General features: G+C 45.1%; 1 long non-coding RNA gene across 1 annotated transcript in view; it reads right to left on the minus strand.

Annotated features, from left to right (window-relative positions):
- LOC104835954 overlaps nt 1-2,119 on the minus strand; it is a 5,359-nt gene extending 3,240 nt beyond the window's left edge. Inside the window, exon 1 of the long non-coding RNA XR_774790.1 lies at nt 1,609-2,119. This is a non-coding gene — a long non-coding RNA (uncharacterized LOC104835954). The remainder of the gene's footprint in view (nt 1-1,608) is intronic.
- Between the last annotated feature and the right edge of the window lie 3,066 nt (nt 2,120-5,185).

Raw genomic sequence — 5,185 nt, forward strand, 5'->3', positions numbered from 1 at the left:
GGCGCGGCCAGGTAGGACGGGAGGGCACCCCCGGGGGCCGGCGCCCCCCGGCCGCCTTTTGCGGAGCGCTGGGGTGAAACAGCACTGGGAGAGAGACGGTGCCTGCCCTTGTGCTGGGGGAGGGGGAGGAGGCCGGGGAGGGGGGAGCGTCTTTTCTCTCGAGTTACCAAAAAACTGCAAACCCAGATACATGTGTCGTTTGCCAAAGATTACGTTTATAAGAGGCTAAAGAGCTTTAGAACACCACCATGACAATATTCCAGCGACAGTTCCTTAGGAGTCAAAGAACAGCTAGAAGTCTCTTCAAGCACAGTTTCCCCCCACTCCCAGGTCTTTCTCTTTCCCTGTATTTTATTCCCCGATTCTTTAATTCAACCTGGTAACTCCGGCAAAAGCACCGTGTTGGCCAAGAATGTTTTAACAGTAAACACAGAAGAAAATAAAATGATGTATTTAAACCTCGAGGTTTTTAACTTGTCGATTTTCCCCCTGCATTTTGTTATCGTCGTCTGCATAACTCCGTGGATAATTCTTAAGGGATATTTTAATTTTCGGTTTGATTCCTCAATTAGGGAGAGCTTTTGTTACACAGGGACGCGTATTACCTAGGCAGGTGTGACGGCCCTCTTATGCACGCTGGCATATAATAGCGACATTTAGGATCTAAAAAAACGCACGTCTTAACGTTAAAGTTGGCAGCGGGTGTAAAAATATTCTGTTCTGAAAAATTCTGGCAGTGGCAGCTGAACACACCAAATCTAGCGGATGCTCAGCACTCTCTAGCTAGGCTTTCTGTGGATGGTCCTCTACAGCTACAGGAATAAATAAATAAAATCTTTAGCTTTTAATTAAGGCGACTTAATTCAGACCTCTCCACCCAGCGTAGCCGGCGTGGGAAATGTATACTCCAATGTTTACTCGGATCTCTTTCTGTCACTCTTCTATCTTGTCTTACGCTTACGACACCAGCAAAGCTTTCTGGCCCCTACAGCCATTGTTTCCCACTTCCACGTTCTCCGTCCAACCTCTGCCCCTCCAAGAAACTTCCTAAAGTTCCACAGGGGGGGAACGCCGTGCACCGAGCTGGTTAATGTCATTGTTTTAACGCTACCTCTCCCCTGGCTGCGCAGGCTTCTCAAAGGTATACAGTGCCCCGCTGGCTGTTCTTTATGGTACAGTGCAGCTTCTCAAAAGATCATCGGATGGAGAAATTTAGCGCTTCTCGAAACATTTAAGCAACTGAGCAATTAGTTCTGAATGGGGGTGGGGGGAGGGAAGACGAGGGAGCTTAAAGGAGGGGGGAAGAGGAGATACAACACAACTAGCCCGAAAACAACAGGGGTGGGGATGCATGGGAGGGGGACTTAAAATGTTTGTATTTAAAGGGTGCTTGCAAGGTCTTCGGCACAATATGTGCTGCTCTCCTTAAAGGGGCACTGAGCGCCAATAACCATTAGTCATCCAGTAGGGACTTTTCATTACAGATCTATCTTTAGGGGGAGTTCCCCGAAGTCTCCGAAGGGAACATAGCTGCGGATTTCAAACCCGGTCCAGTTCCAGTCACACAGTGCCTGCGTACCTGCTGCAACAGAAGGGAGAGATACTTACCAGAGTTTCGGGAGTGCACGGGTAGCCCAAAGGTCTCTGCAGTGCTCCTTTCCTCTGCGGAATACTATCTTGCATCCGAGGCAGTTCCCAGTCTATATTTGAAGTTAACATTTATGCTATCTCAAACAGGAGGCTCTCCCATAGACATTTTTTCCGGGGTTTTCAAGCAAATTTCTCGGTGCCACAATGTTATGATGGAAGGATGCTGAAATGACAGGCCTCGTAGACGCTTGTCTTAATCATCGGCTTCTTAATTTAGTTTTAGTGCTGTGGTTTTGTGTGTGTGCGTGTGTGTGTCTGCGCGTGTGTGCGCGCAAGAGAAGCCTCTGACAACCTGCAGCTTCCTAATGACTGACGAGGCAGGGCTGCTGCAGCAAAGTAACACTTCCCTGGTGTGAAGACCTCTTACTGGGAAGTTTAGTTCACTACTGTTCTCGCAATCCTAATCGTATAACCTGTAACCAAAACCCATGGAAGAAGGATACAGCATGCTAAATAGACTAACTTCTAATCACTAAACGTTAGCACCACTACCAGCTGTTGAGGATTAACTGGAAGTTGGCTAGAGACGGACACCTAAACTTAAATCTACAAATGCGGATAGAAGGGTGGACCGTTGAATACTTCCTCCTCTCCCTCTTTGCCTCTATTCATCCATCCACCTTCAGTCCCATTCACCCCTCTTCAAAATGTTTGACTACCTCTTTCTCTTTGTTAGCGCACCGCTCCGTCCCCATTCCCATTCGCCATGCTTTAGCAGCAGGCTATCAGTGTCTGCTGAGCAGCCCTTACCTTAATTGCCCAGGTAACCTGGAATAAATAAGGCAAGCTTAGAGTCAAGGGGGAATAGAATTATATATGCGTACATCCAGGCATTTGCTGTACCGAATGTGATATTACTGATTGTTAAACCAAAGTGTCCCGACTCGTTTCATGGAAGCATGATGCCATCGAAGCGTGGTTATTAAATACCCTTTCTTCATGGCTGAAAAAACCCTCATTCATTTCTTAAGCTGTCAGTACATTTTAGCAGCTTAACCCCTTGAAAGAGCCTGAGAGTACAGAGCCGCTAGACCCGTGTGAAGGGGGATTGAAGGCTGGAGCCAGGGGGTGGCGAGGGGTACGCTATATCCATTGAGCTTACAGTGGAGAGGCTCTGTTTGTCCTTTAATTAAAATAAATAAATAAATACATACATACATACGAGGAAGAAAAGTGTGCGGTTGAAACACTATCCCTAGGAGTTATACCCCAGAACTGCACCAAGATCGCGGTTGAATGGCACTTCAGCCAGGACGTTTCAGCTCAGCTATTCACCCCCATGCTGACCCTGGAGTTGGACACTCTCAGCCCATCCCCACCGCTCAGTGCGGCGGGTCCACACCACAGGCGAGCGCGCAGGTGAAGGAGCATCCATGCTCTGCGGAGAGCTGGGCCCCCCCTGCACACCCACCCGTGTATCGCAGGGTTGGGGCCGTGAGCTTCTGTTCCACGCACAAGCGTGCGTCTTCTCCAGACACCCCACCAAAACTTCCCTGTTAGAAAATGCTGCCATGAGGGACCTTCTTAGAGGAATTGGAGTTTAGCCAGAGCTGAGGGGTCAAATCGGCCGCTCACGCAGTGCTGCGACGCACAAAGCTCCCGCTGAAGTGAACGGGAGTTGTGGCCAGGGCAGAGCTCAGGGAATAATTTGTGTTGGAGCAAGACTCCCGCATTTCCAAAGAAAGTATCTCCAGTTTTATAAACGAGGAATTTTCTGTGGAAGAAAAAAAACCAGAGGGACTCGAAAGTTAAGGTCCAGCAGAAATAATAATTGACGTGGCTTCTCTTACATATCCTTTTCTGTCCTGTAAACAGGGAATTAATCTTCATAGGCTTAGAAAGATATGTACTACATATTGGATGCAACATTTCCTTTTTTGGTAGAACTGTATATCCACGGCATTAAAAAAAAATATAATATAAATCCTAAGTTTGTGCACAGAGCTTTATTCTGCACCCGTGACAAATGACTGAATGTTAAATCTAGATCATCAAACATTTTAAAAGCGTGCTTCTTTCGGTGTTAGCCCTTTGCTCAGAAATGCAAAACGATAAAATGTTTATTTTCTTCCCTGCTACATTTTCATCCCTGATCACAATGCAAAGTAAACTCAGCTTTGACCTAAGAAACACCTCAAGGCATTAAAATTTCAACAGGCAATGTCAGTGTTACATTAAACGAGAACTCCTCCAGTTCGCTGCAGAGCTGGGATTTGAATAAAACGTTCAATGTTAACAAACAATACACACGTTTGGCACTTTGTGTATTAAATGGATCAAAGAGATTTGATAAGGCACAATACACCATTTGTACAGACCTGATTGAGTTAATATAATATCAGCAAATTTTACAGCGAAATGAATCTGTTTCTTTTCTTTGTGTTTAAAACCAGCACAGATTACAAATTTTAATGATCTGAAAATGTTTGGTATACAAAATCATGCTTATTTCAGTATTAGCAAAAACACAAGAAATTTTTCAACACAAACACCCAGCTGTGTCTATTTTAAAAGCAGTTCAATGACAGCTTGCACTTATGAGCATGCAATCAGCTAATTTCGCTTTTTTTTCTTCTGTGTTAATCAACACTTTCCTTCCTGCATATCAGAGTACAAATAGTATAGTTACTCCACATCAGTAAATGTTTACGTAACCTGTCCTTTCTCAAGAATCCGGTTACACCGAATCATTACATGCTAGACCGAGTAGGAAAATGCACTGGGCCCAGCCACCCTAATGGGATCTTACTGCACCATAAAGACACATAGTAGTTAATGATCATCATAATCATAATAATATGCAGGAATCTTACCTTTCCTCTTACCCCTTGCCATGGTAGAGCCAAGTCATATCCTCCACATCGCACTCTTCCTCGAGAATTCCCATACATTGACTTCAGTGTTGAGCAATGAAATAATTACAAATTGACATGATTTTTTTTTGAACCGCATTTCTAAAAAAAAAAAAAAGGTGTAAAAAATAAGCGTGGTTGATCATTGACTTTTATCTCTTTTTTTGTTAGTAGCAGCCTGTTATGAAATTGGATAAATAAATACAATCGTGGTAAGGTCATTCGAGGTTAATCCAATGCGCAGAGTTCATGCCATTCGCAATTGCAATTGTTTATTACCGGTCCATTGTAATTGTTCTCGTTATTTACTCTCTCTTTCTCACACTCACTCGCTCTCCCTCCCTCCCTCCCTCCCTCACATACACACACACACACACATATATAAAACGCACATCTACAGACAACCACGTTTGCTGCACTGAGCTTTGACCTGAATTTCCCCGGGATAAATTGTTTTAGGTGGGGTTGAGCTGCACGTATTCTGTCTACGGAACGTTCTTTTCCTACAGTACAAACGCAAACTTTAGGCAGCTTTAACGCGGCGCTGTACGTTGCCTTTGCCTACAGCTTCGGCTGGAAGGCGATCACCACGCTCTCTACCCGTTACATTTCCCCTTCTACTTCGCCGGTGAGGAAGCCGCGCGATTTATTTCGCTTTGTTTCAGGGTCGATTCCCCCCCCCC

The sequence above is a fragment of the Haliaeetus leucocephalus genome, unplaced genomic scaffold (assembly GCF_000737465.1).
Source record: "Haliaeetus leucocephalus isolate CR32 unplaced genomic scaffold, Haliaeetus_leucocephalus-4.0 Scaffold417, whole genome shotgun sequence".
Taxonomy (NCBI): Eukaryota; Metazoa; Chordata; class Aves; order Accipitriformes; family Accipitridae; genus Haliaeetus; species Haliaeetus leucocephalus.